The 14164-nt window shown below is 36.4% G+C and overlaps 2 non-coding genes across 2 annotated transcripts; one reads left to right on the top strand and one right to left on the bottom strand.

Annotated features, from left to right (window-relative positions):
• Positions 1–7259: 7259 nt before the first annotated feature.
• Trnaa-ggc (transfer RNA alanine (anticodon GGC)) lies at positions 7260–7331 on the top strand. Its single transcript has one exon. It is a non-coding gene; the product is annotated as a tRNA-Ala (tRNA).
• A 6461-nt stretch (positions 7332–13792) lies between these two features.
• On the bottom strand, positions 13793–13865 carry Trnaf-gaa (transfer RNA phenylalanine (anticodon GAA)). The gene has a single exon. It is a non-coding gene; the product is annotated as a tRNA-Phe (tRNA).
• Positions 13866–14164: the final 299 nt, after the last annotated feature.

Raw genomic sequence — 14164 nt, forward strand, 5'->3', positions numbered from 1 at the left:
TGAGTTGTTCTATGGTCCTTACATAGTTGGTAGGGTGGTCCTAATTTGACGAAGTTATATTGTTCTACGGGGCACCCGCTTAATGTTAAATCTACCACTAATATAGCAATGTATTTTTTTTTTCAGAATATTTTAGTACATTTTAGGGGTCGCTAATGCATTTTGATAATTTGGACCCTCCATACAATATGTTTTTTTTTTAAAGATTTTTTTTTTCAATTTTTAGTTGTGGAACGACGATTCAAAGTGTAGATATTAATGTCTAATTTAGTTTATAATATAGTAACAATACCTTTTTTATATTTTTTATTTCTGTTTATAGAATCGGAAAGTATGGACCCACCTCAAAATCAGTACAACAATAAGTCTTAGAAACCAAAGAAAAGAAAAATATAATTTAAAAAAAGCGGCGTTATTTTATATTATGTTGCACATTAATACACCTTGACTCGAAGAAAAATTGTTGTGGGGCCTTCTATTTTTGTATGGAGTAGTATGGAGGGTCCCAATTTTCAAAGTGCAATAGCGACCCGATCATTTGATATTTACCACTAGCTTTTCGGTGAAGGAAAACATCGTGAGGAAACCTGCATACATCTGCGAAGAAATTCAAAGGTGTATGTGAAGTCCCCAATCCGCATTGGGCTAGCGTGGGGACTATAGCCCGAGCCCTCTCGCACATGAGAGGAGGCCTGTGCCCAGCAGTGGGACGTATATAGGCTGAATTATTATTATTATTATTATTTATTTAATAGCGACCCCTAAAATGTATTTAAAAATTCTAAAAAAAAGTTTCATATAAGTTTTATCGACTTCCATACTACTGAGTGTTCTTGCTTTAGCTCTAGCTCAATCTGTGTCCTTGTGGTAAGATGTCTAGTCATAAAATAAGTTAGTAGATATTTTACAGTAAGTAAAAAGGCGGGTGGTGCAAAAATGCGGTCGTAAGCAAGAGAATGTCGTTGGCAACGACTAGATAACGGGGCGTCATAACACATTGTCGAGCGCTGACTCCCGGCTTGCTCACAGTGTCGGATTCATTGGAGTAGGATAGTGTCACAGGGCGGATACGTTACAGTACGGAAATCGCTTCACGGCCCACTTCGAATATGATTATAAGATGTCATAGCGATATGATGCCGATCTCTCAGTGTCAAATGTTCTTGTTTGAAGAAATGTCACTTTTAACACTGTCAGATCGGTATCGTTTCGCTGTGACATCTTATAAGCTTTGTTTGAATTGGGCCGTTAGTGTCTATGTGCACATGATATATGAATACGCATCAATGTGCGTGTAAGTCCCTCAGGACAGTCAGTTCAACACCTGTCGGCTAGGTAGGAACCATCGCACAGGTAGGACACACCAATATACGAAAATCGTTTTTCATTTTATTTTTTACAAAAATTCCAATTTCATGTGTTGAAAACCTTACTTATAACGAATTAAAGTAAAATTATCACTTAATTACCTAAAATTAACAGTTGTCTATGTAGCGGGCTGCTGTGGTGTGGGTGCGGGTTGATCTTATGGTTAAGTGCGACGTGCAACATACGTTTACAATACAATACAAATCCTCTTTATTGCACAACTCCGTAATGTAGTCGGCAGTAATGTCGCACTGCAATACTGCCGTTAGTAATGTTGCAGACTCCTATACTGCCCTGCCCCAAATGTTAATATAAAACTCTATAAAAATTACCTAATCGACGCTTTTTGCAGCAATCAAGCAAACAAGACAGATGAGAATCTCGGAACAAATGGGTAGTGCATACTTACTTAAAATTAAACACAATAAAAATAGAAGCAGGTTTATTGAAATTATTTCCTCTATACGTCATTTTCATCAATTTATCAGGCATTTTTTTAAATTACGAAGTAAGTAAGGTATCAAGCAAAATACTCATTTGGCTTTTCGAGAATAATATCTTAATTGAAGGTAGAGCAAGAGTATGCTTAAAGACCCTCCATTTTTAAAGTTGGTTAAAGCACCACTGTAGCAGCCCCAGGGTCGCTTTCAAGAAACCGTGGTTTAAATCCAACGTGCAACGCCCGAACGCTTTTACTAAAGTTTCAAGTTACGCCCTGGCGGGCTTAGGTGACTTGCCACCTATTTAATACACATATTGCCGGCTGGTGTGACCTTGTTTAACTTGAACTTGAACTACAACAAATCGGAATAGATACGAACATTGCAGTTCACCAGGTCTTGTATCTTATCACCAATCGTGTCCTGCGTAATTATTTACAATCAAGACCCATATATTATTGTTAATAAATCAAACTGTAAGAAACATTTTGCAAGTTTATTCAAGCAAAATATTGCATTATTTTGAGTTTGAGTCACTTAAGTACGTTAACATAATGCACTTCTAAAATATTTCAGCTGAGGATTTATTTATTTATCGTATGGCGGTTACACACTGGTTAAAAAAAATTACAGTAAGTATTCAAAATGTACAATTATGCAGATATAAATTGGCATTCTTCGTTAGGTTTTTTAAATCTTCAGCAGGTCCGTTGTATTTGGTGATGGGGCACTCGAACACCAAGCTGAGGAGAGCGTTAGATAGCAGATCTAAAGGTCCCCGGTTCAATACCGGGTTTCGGCAATTGTTTTACTTCACGTGTTGTAAAACTCGCTTCATACGTGTTGACGGCAGGCATCCCTGGCCTCTCTCTTTCTCCGTCAGGTTAAGAGTTTTTTTAGCAACGTACTTTTCAGCCCGTACCACCTGATTCGGTTTTCTGTGAATTTAAACTGCCACGAATGTACTCACTTCTGACTTTAACAAGCCGTGTGACCCCTCCGGACCACATAAGCATCTTCATTTCGGCTGTATGAAGATTTTGCACGTTAGTTTCTTCATAGGCTAGCACTCCGATCCATAAAGCAGCGCTAGCGCTAGTCTAACAACAATCTGGTATAAAGACCTTTTCTTTAGTCCAAAGTCATGCAGTACTCCAGACAGCGTGCGCGACTTTTGCCAGCCAACATTCCTCTATCTTCTGAGATAACTTATCCCAGGTACTTGAAATGTGTAAATTTTGACATCGGTTTCAAATCGGGGTAGCAGACAGTTGATTGTTGGTGTTTTCCAGTGAACCTACATTGCAAGTGTTCAGTTTTGGTTCGACTGACTCGAGACTCGCTTGTTTTAGGGCATTAGCCTAGAAATGTAGAGTGTCCTGCATTTCGCTTGCTGTGTTAGCCATGAGTGTTATGTTGTCCGCGTACTAGAGATTCATTTCATCGGCAACGGAGCTTGGATTTCTTTGGTTATATGATCAATGACCAGGTTGAAAAGTAGCGGACTAATTGTCGAACCTTGTTGAACTCCTACTCTTACCTCGAACGCTTGGCTGAGGCCTGCTGGGATTTTCAATCTCGTAAATGAATTGTGATAATTGTTATGTATAAGTTGTACGTAAATTTCAGATAGGAGTTGTGCCCTAAGCGCTTGCCATACAAGTCTACGCCGTACCCGGTCGATCACTTTTTCAAGATCGGTAAAATAAAAAATGCAGATGTTTGTTTAAGCGGTACATGTCGGTTATTATTCGGACATGTTATATGGCGTAGGCGGTGGATTTTGAGGGTGTGAATGCAAACTGGTTCGAAGATACTGTCGTAAGCGATTGAATACGGTTATTTAAAATTCGTTCCAAGATCTTGAATATATGTTCTTGTTGACTGTATGTCAGCAGACAAATCGCCTGATGGTAAGCAATTACTGCCATCATGGACTTCTGCAACACCAGAGGGGTTGCAAATGCGTTGCCCACTTTTTAAATGGGAGTACGATCTTTTCTTTGAGCGGATTTAAAAGTGATAGTCACTGATCAAGGTACGAAATGATACAGAAATCAAGTTCTTTGATTGCACATATGAAATGCAAAAAAAAGTATAATACAATAATATACTATAGTTGAAAATAATTCTTGGTTCAAGATTTTTAAAATTAAGACATTTTATTTCATGGATGAAGATATTTTTGTGTTTAATTTTATCAAAAATCAAAAATAATGATATTCCTTGATACAATAACTTTCTTTTTGTGTGTAGAACTCATGTAGCATCGACCTTAACACTGCAAAGAATAACTGAAAAAAGCTAAACATTTTTCAAAGTCAACATGCAGATGTTCCGCAAAATGGACATTTTATTCAAATTGGCCCTTGAAGTAAAGTACGGTACGAGAACTGTCGCATTAAGAGACCAGTCTAATTGCGGGTAGAGTAATGTTTTTTCCAAACTGTATTTACCTGAACATGCAAAACTAGCGGCTGCCTGGAGAAAAGCGGTGCAAGTCGCGAGCTGACGGAGTTTTAGAGTGATTTCCAAGAAGGAATTTTATACAAATAATTTTACTACGAGTAAGTAACATATTATGATTTTATTGTGAGCTTACTGTGCCCCACTGCCAGGCAACCTTTGAATTTCTATTTATGTATTTACAACCAAGTACAAAACACATACAACTTGATGATACGTGTACAGTAAATACGTGGACCCTGAATTATTACAATTTTTTTGTTATTACTTAAAAAACAAATGTTATTGGTTACTAAATGTTTTGATTGACTAAAATAAAATTTTATTATCTTGCGCGGCTTTACAATGTTTGAGGTTGTCAAGTTGTGCGCTATGTAGTTGAGTCGCTCGCGGCACAATACACGTGGGGTCATTTTTGAGCTCTCAGACGTACTCTAGTTTTTTGTGTGAGCCATAATCATGTCGTAATATTATGACTTGCGCCAGCCTCTCAGTAATTGGATAGAGCCCCCACCGGCCACAGTTAAGCCCGTTTTAATTGCAGGAACCAAGCCAAGATTTCCCCCGAATCACCAGCCGCCCGTAATTAAACTATGTACTAATTACTCTTTATACAGATAAACTGTTTTTATTGCTTTGCCGTGCCCTCGTCAGTGTCCAAACTTGAGTACTTAGTGATGTACCGATCCCCGGTTATAATAATACACATAAAACATGCATTTTCCTCCACGACAGTCCTCACCGAGATACACAGTCCAGTTCAATTTACTTATTCTAATTATGATATGAATATCTATTTTCTATTGGCACAAACTATTGCAATTAGTCTTCGAAACCATAAACTAGGCTTTGACGTAGGCTTATTCTATATTTGTATTTTCGTAAATTGACCCATACCCGTACTTAATGATATTGGCGATAACGGTCGTAGCGACTCCTGTCCGTTATCTGGTAGAGTACATATTTTGATTGTAACGGATATTCATTTTAAAATTGTAAACCAAAGAAGACTTGCACGATTGTTACTAAAAGTTAAAACTGAGTTAAGTTAAAAGTTAAGTCTAACGCATGTCCTCAGGGTTGGTTAAGGTTATACGAGTAAACCTAAAAGTGCAGATATTGCTATCGCTAGTGACGTCGTCACAGTTGCAATGGTTAAATTTGCGGTGAATGGATGGTCAGCTGGCACAATTGGTAACGCGTTGGACCGGCATCGGCAATCCAAAGATTTCCGAGTCCCACGTTGCCCAGATTTTGATCATCGTTGATTTTATCATTGCAATTGACATCTGTTTATACAATTTATAGATTGGAATGTGGTACGTTCCGCAATAAAAAAGAATTTACATTTAACTAAAAGTTTATGACCATTTTTCATTAGAAATAATAGTATCAATTTAACTTGTTTTAATATAACTGCTTCTCAGTAAACTTTTCCTTTAACTCAAAGAAATATTAAAATATTTTATTTTTCAAATGAAGGTACCTACTGCTTGATTCCAATGTTTAAAGTTTAGGTCTCCCGGATACAAATTATGTCGTACATCACTACTTGTAATGAGTTCCGCTAAGTGGTTTCTATTTATATCTTTAGAGTTTTAAGTGTTCAATATCCCCTTAATAAGACCAATTAATGTTTGGAGCATAGTCGCCTACTTCGCTGATAAGTTATTAATGGGTTTGTCTTTGTCCCTAATTATTACAAATGGTTCTTGAAGGAAGTTTGAAATATAACAGGATCGTTTACGAGTATAAATAAGTTTTGCCGGTTAATAAATCAAATTTTCCAACACTAGTAACTGCTTGCAGCTTCGTCCGGTTGACACTTACTAATTAGTATGCACGTGCCTAGATTTAAGATTTTTCAAACACAATGTAATATTGTTATTGAATAAAAATTATGATGATGATTAGTAGTAGTAGTACCCAAAACACTTTAATGCACAAAACAAGTACAACAACTAAGAGAGAATACATTAAATGTGTGAGATCTCTTCCAGCTAACCTAAGTATAAGTATTTACAATATTGTTAGTTGAATATCATTTGATCGTTGACTACACTTAATGCTTAATTGGACTTATAGACCATTAAAGAGTATAAGAAAGACTTAAAGTATTAAAAAGGTTATAAATAAGTAACTAAAGGTTTCAACGAAATCGACTTGATTTACGAAAAACTTTTAGATATCAAGTTGAAAGTAATATTGAAAATGTTTTCTAAAATTGGACAAGGCGACACACCAGTTATCTCGAGCCATGCAATCTATTTTTGTAGCGTAGCGTAGTCTTCTCTCTCTATCACTCTTTATTAGTGCCACAGAGGCATTTGCGTTTCGTTCGCTACGGAGTGGATGTGAGTTGGCTAAGCACCCAGGTATGCCCTTTTAACGCCACAATCCTCCTCCATTCTTAAAACGTGGCCGAGCCAGCGGAGACGGTGGGATTTTGTCTCGCCGATAATATTGGGCACAGCCACAAGATTTTGAATCTCGACGTTTTTGCTGTCTAAAACTGCCATCTGCTCTTCTCACAGGGCCCAGAATCTCTCTAATTATTCTTCCTTCTGCCCCAGGAGCTTATTATGGGGCGCTGAAGTAGATAAAATTATTTAGGTACTCTCCGTCTGCTAGATACCTAGATCTATCAATTTCATACAGTAGGGTTTTTAAATTTTTTCAATCACCGTTTTGCTTATTATTTTAATAAATATAAAGATAAACACGAATGTAATAAAACCATATAATAGCGAGGCTTTTAACGTTCCCAAAGCCTGTGGATATTTCACAAATCATAAAGTTCAAGTGGGCCATACGGCGATTGGAGACGGTTCAGTGACCCGCGTACTGATAACAATACAAATTCAGGAGGTCAATTCCGTTTTAACAATTTGATATGGAGTTGGTTCCTTAACCTTTTGTAAACCTTAAAGTGCAGATGTCGCTAGTGACGTTGTCACAGTTGCAATGGTTAAATTTGCGGCGAATGGTCAGCTGGCGCAATTGGTAACGCATTGGGCCGGCAATCCAAAGATGTGGGTTCGAGTCCCACGTTGACCAGAGTTGATCATCGTTGATTTTTCATTGTGATTGACATCTGTATACAATTTATAAAATTTTATAAAGTTTTGATCTTATTTTGATATACCTTCAGTCATGTCATCAGGCATCTTACGCACACCAACAAGTGCAAGCGAGATGACTTATGAGTCTGTGTCTGTTTACTGAATCTGTCGCACTTGTAAATTCGTACGTAAGTGTGACAGGGACGCAACACTAGTACCACACGGTAGGCCTTCTGATCGCATTTCATAAGGATTGGTAAAGATCAATCAGCGTTAGCGGCACACCGTGACTAAAGGTAGTATCAAAATAAGCTGAAACCTATATCCAATTGTTGAAGTAGAATAGGCCTCCCGTCAGAATCATAAAATGCCTCAGGTGACTTGACGATATTTGAGCTTGGCAACGACATTGATTTTCCTTTGTATTCGATTTTCAAGGTAAATTTTAATTGGAAAAAAAGAAATTGGCTGAAATAATGAGCGACTTACGTTGTATTATACTCGTAAGTATACTTTATCCCAGTGGGTATGGAACAACTAAATAATACTAATACAGGTTCAGGAGACAGACAGTAACAATGATTCAGGAGACGTGAGCAGGATCAAGCCTGCGTATTCAGTAAGTTATCAGTAACTGTTTCGTACCAGTATTTGTGAGATTAACGTTAATTTTTTTTCTGTTAAAAAAATGTTTTATTTTATTTACGACATTTATGGTCACCCTCTTTGTTTTATCCATAACAAATGACAAATTGAATGTCATCGGAGTCTGGTTACTTTTGAAACATCGTATCTCACTCAAGTGTGACATTTTATTTTCTTCATAATCAAAGTGCTGTCATAACGGTTAAAGAAGTTTTATCTTTGTTAATTAAGTGTTGTAGGGTGTCCATGATTGTAGATCATCAAATTTATCCTTAAAAAAGTTAGATAACAGAAAAAAGCGTGACTGTTTTACTTAAATATGACAGTGAACGATTCATTGACATTTACTGAATGTGTAGTCCTGCTCACGTCTCATGAGTCGCCCTGTATATGCTATGCCTGGGCCCATTCCTCGAACGTTACGAGTCTAATATTATTAGTGTGTTTCCATGGTAATCCATATGTCTTGACAGGGGCCCATTTCTCAAACGGTATTATACTAATATTATTAGTCCATAATCTGTCAAGTCGTATGAGTTACCATGGCAACACACTAATAAATTAGACTAATACCATTCGAGAAATGGGCCCCAGTTCGTGTACTAATATTATTAGTCTAAAACCATTCGAGAAAATGGGCCTTTGGATTAGCAATTCAAGCGTAAGAGTCAATTGGTATAGTATGTATGCTAATGTCACCATTTATTATTAATCGTCATTTATTTATGGGCATTAATGAATGGGGAGCGAGGGGACACACAGCGACCGCTTTTTTTGGCCGCCGCCGGACCGAAATTCGATTTAAATAGTTGTTCGTGTTACAGCCATTCGAAAGGGGTTACACAGTGGAAACAATACAGCAGCCACTCACTTATTATTATTTATCTTTTTTTTCATTTAGATTTGATTATTAGGATATACTGGCCCCCTAGCCTATTGTTGGTTGTGACCCTTCGAAGCAGGAGGTTTGTCACAGATATTTGTTCCTGAGTTATAAATGTTTGCCACATAAACACTTTAGTTCTACCTGATTTGTTATATAGTACATAAATTTCATTTTTTGTATTGGTCTTTTTTTTTTCTTCTTCTATGTTTGGCCGTTTAGTACCCACAACACAAGCCTTATTTAACTTACTGTGGGACTAGGCGGTTGGTGTAAGACTTTCCTGTAACATTTATTATTTATTTATTTACACAGACGAATAGCACAAATGAAATGGCACAGTCAGCGTCATGCGGGCATGCAGCTCCCATACAAGTAGCAGCTAGAATGTCACAATTATTATCAATATTAAAACCCAAAATTTTGGGGATTTATGTAATAGTTTCTGTAATTCCCATTCCGGCTCTATCACTTTCATGCAACGTATATTATTTGATTAAGGACATACAATACCGATGACTAAAGATATCAAAAGTAAAGATAGGCCAATTCAATATAAATCTGACCGAACATTCTCGTTTGGTCTGCCTCGGTGGAATGCTACAAAGCGATTGGTCGAAGAGTTCGCATGTCGCAACTAGTTGTGTTGGACTGCACGCTTGGCTCGCATTCGTGCACAGCGGTGTAACTGACACGTTTGTAAGGCAAGTTTTAAGGCCCGTCTTTACGAAGTAATATATTATATAAGTCAATGAATATGATATAAACAAGAGCGGTATTCTGATTTTAAAATCTGTTATGCTTTTGATTTGATATAAATAAACTTTTATCGCTCAAGCAGATTAATGCGCGCGAAATGTACTGCGAATGGTGTCAAGGTCGTATCATAACATCATAGAGCCCGTCTAAGCTAACTTTGCACCGACTGGAATAGAACATTCTTATTATCAACGTCATTTTTTATATCAATTTGATATTAATGATGGCATTACCCCACTTTGTAATTGCAAATGCCATGTAGAGTTGGCTTGGTTCGACTTTAACAAGATCAGAACTTTTTTTAAGTTATTAAAACTTGACAATGTGACATACAGATCTACTGTATTCGTACTATTGTGTCCGGGTATATAGACAATCAGAATCCTGCATTATGCATGAAATGTACGTACGATACATGCCTTCGGGCACACAACTTATGCCAGACTCAATCGTTGCTGAATTCGATTTTATTCAAAAGTTACAAAGATCTCAGTACGTCGCTACACGGTTCTGCGCTGTCCTTTTTCACTTTGAAGATATTATTTGTATAGGTATATTAGTTAACCTACATGTATGCAGTGTGTCTTTAGCCATTGGACAAACCCTGAAATCCCACGTAGGGTTACTTCTCAGGAATGCTCTAAAATTAATATTTTTTTCTAAATTAAAACAAACAATATTTGTGCTGCTTTGTTTAGAGGTAATTTTAAAACTTAATTATATCTACGCGATTAAGTTTTTTACGTTAATAATAATGTCAGATTGTTTTTAAATTCTTAACTTGTCAATGAGTTTATGACTCATAGGTATTATTGAAAACAATAATTGCGAATTTAAATATGAACATAATGCATTTCGTGAGTTTATCGAACACTGACCTTATTATCAACATTATTGAACTATAGTGTTCGCATTATCATAATATTATCGCGAATATCGCAAGTTCGCGCGAACGCGGTTAAGCGCGATCAAACATATTGAACTCGAATAGGTATCCTAATATTAGAGTCCAATATGTTTGAACGCGCGTTCGTGCGAACTTGCGATAATCGCGTAGTCGCGTTGTATTAGGACGACCCCGTATGTAAACTTTGACTTCGCACTTAATTTAGCAATAAAACATCGCCTACCCGCTTTAAGCGGAGTACTCGCTTGGGCTCCCCTATTGGTTCGCCAGCATCCAGCTCCAGAAGCTATAGTATCCGCTTTTAAGGTGGGTCGTACACTTTTCTGTTAAAAATAAAAATATGGTTTCCATTTATTTTGTCAAGATAGAGAGTCGACGACCTTCACGGTACTTAGGAGTTCAAACGTCTGGATAGGTGCATTATTTATTCTGTGGCACAGCTGCAAGTCAACAGATATAGAACTATATCAAAATTGCTCTAGTCCATGCGAAATGTTAACAGAATAATAATTTTCCACAAGTCGGAACAATACACATTCCAGTCCGCAACTAAAAATACATTTTAATATACGATATCTAAGTTTCATGCTTAGCCGTTTATTATCTGACACAGTGATAAAGTGTGATATATTCACACTGAAATATTTCGCCCGGGACACTGCGCATCCGCCAAACGATTTATGAAGGGAACTTTATATGAAAAATGCATAAAATTGTCCGGCGCTATTTCGTAGCGGTAAAACGTTTATTGCTTCCTTCAGATGTCGCTGTAAAACCGGGAAGCAGAGTATAAAGACTAAAAATAACCTTCCTGTGAGAAACAAATAGATTTCACATTCACTTGTTGTCTGGAAAAGATCGCTAGCGATAAGACCGCCTGTTGTTACCTGGTTCTACTTTCCTTTATAATTTATTTGTTGTTTTAAATGTATGTAAAATGTATAACTGTTGGTGCAATAAAGAATATTTACTCACTTTATCAGCACGAGGGGATAAACAACAACTTTGCCCCCTTTTAAACTGAACAAAATAAATATTTTTATTTTTTTACTACTATAAAACGTTTGAGGCAAGTAACTCGTGTCGTGCAAATGGTCCTCCGCACTTATCCAGGTTAATCTAGACTAATAGCGAGTATCGTCACTTGTATTTAGCGTTTTTTTTTGCTTTAAGATAGAATACTCTTTACCTCCTCTACTCCATGAAGGTTCATTGGCAGAAAACATAAAAGCTCTGGACTTCGCATGTCATTCCTTCTTGTTTTATTTCAAGGCGTTTTTATTCGTCTTTTATTTCAAAGTAACATCTAGACATGTTGTCAGAGATGAACAAAAGGTGGAACATAGGTGTAGCATTTTTAGATCAGTACCCCTAGTGTAAATTTAGTCGATAGCGAAACGTGACGTACGCGTTTGCGTTAAGTGTCATTTTGTATGGGTTTTTGAACAGCGCGCCAAGCGGGACGTTTTGAAAAGTCAGAAATCTCATACAAAATGACACTTAACGCAAACGCGTACGTCACGTTTCGCTGTCGAAAATATTTACACTAGGGGTACTGATATAATCTGAAACAATAAACAAGCATTAAATGTAATTTGAGTAATATCAATACAGTTAAAGTACAAACTAGCAACATTACTAAGTGGTTTAAGTAAAGACTATATAAAAATCGTCAAGTCATGTACAATGACGAATACTTCGAGACATGTGTCTTATTGGATAAAAAAACAATATTTCTTCCATGATTAAAACGACTTTTTATTTTTCTCTCTTTGATCTCTTTATAGCTCGAGCAAAGATAAATACAATTGAACATCATCATAAGTAGATTTAAGCACTAAAATCTTTATTGTTCTATAAAACTTTAAGTACTCACATCTCTAGACTTAGCTAGAATACTAAAACAATAATAAAACTGTCTTATATGTCTTATAACCAATGAGTACCGCCGAGATTTACTCATATAAGTAGTAATAAAACACAGCATAGAACACAATATATGGGACACTAAATTATCTATATTTTATTTTGGCAACGATTTACAGTCGTCTAGAATAGCTAAGACTGCCTTTTACGAGTTTGTCTCCCACTTTTTAGCGTATGTGCATTTTTATAGTGGTAGACAGCGGTCTAGGGTGGTCCGCGGGCCAGGAACAGATTTCCATGAGCAATAGCATCCTGGGTGGTTAAGACGTGGTTAAGAGCGATGTGTGAGCAATGAACACTCGTGGACGTCAGCTGCCGCTCCGTTGGTGAGTTGAGGAACTGCAACCACTCAAACATGTAAAAAATAGTCATTGCCTCTCGATTTAAATTTTGACAGGTGATAGTTTTGATGTTACTGTGAATTAAAATAAAATCGTCAGCCGGTTGTATCGTGGTGAATTGACCGTCATGGTGTGAATTGAACGTGTAAAAAAACCCACCTTACCGTTTTTGATAGGTATATATATTTCTGAAATGAAACTTTGCTAAGTTCATGTTTCATTACACACACATACGGTTACGTCTGAAAATATCGATACGGACAAAGTGCCAAAAATACGTATACACTACCCTAATATATGGGCCATAAAGTCGTGTATACATATTTTTGGCACTTCGATCGTGTTGATGTTTTCAGACGTACATGCCCTTAACCACTTTACGAGTTATCGCCCGGGATGCGATGACTGACGAAATTTTCTCCATGACATATCAATATCTAGTATATGCTATATTCAGTATCAAGTACTAAGAAGTAGGGGGTACGAACGGCAAAAAGAGGGATTAAGTCGTTGTATGTTCTTCTGTTACAGGCATTATTTATGCCCAGTTTGAAATATACGTACCCAATGACGAAAGGAAGAAACGATTGGCCTAAAGCTAATCGAAGAAACTTAAATAATATACGAGTATATAATGTAATTGAAATCGTTAGACACCTCGACCATTAAAATCTTAACAGCAATTCAAATTTGAGAGAATAAATAAATAAAATAAAAATTGTTTATTTCGGACCATAATCCATAGAAATTGGTTAGTAATTTAACTCCTTAAGAAATCTATGTTAGTCATAAGAACTATGTAAAAAATAATATAAACATTTTAAATTTGGTAAAAAACTTCTATACGTCTAAAGGAGACAATTTTGTATCATTATGAAGAAAAAAGCGTATAATATTATATATTGTGACCAACCAACTGTAAAACTAACTGATAAAAGAAGTACAATTTAAAATTCTTTAGTCGTTACACTTAAAGAATTAAGTGAAAAAAAAAATGCCGAAACCCGGGATTGAACCGGGGACCTTTAGATCTTCAGTCTAACGCTCTCCCAACTGAGCTATTTCGGCTACGCGTGACTCTGTGATTCTTCCCATCGTGTTAATTTTTACGTTAATGGAGTTTTGTTTCAAGGTTAAAATGATAAGTATTTTTTTTGTATGGATTTGATTGCATGTGATTTTATGATACTTACAAATTAAACTTTTAGGCACTTATTACTTACTTAGGAGTATTAGGCCTATTTGAATAAAGAATATAATTGACTTTGACTTTGACTTACTTTATATGCATATTATTTTATCATTAACGATTGTGTTTTATCCTCTTTAATTTCTTCTAAAATTAATGGTAAAGATCCCTTTTATTA

The sequence above is a fragment of the Cydia pomonella genome, chromosome 17 (genome assembly GCF_033807575.1).
Source record: "Cydia pomonella isolate Wapato2018A chromosome 17, ilCydPomo1, whole genome shotgun sequence".
In the NCBI taxonomy this organism is placed as follows: domain Eukaryota; kingdom Metazoa; phylum Arthropoda; class Insecta; order Lepidoptera; family Tortricidae; genus Cydia; species Cydia pomonella.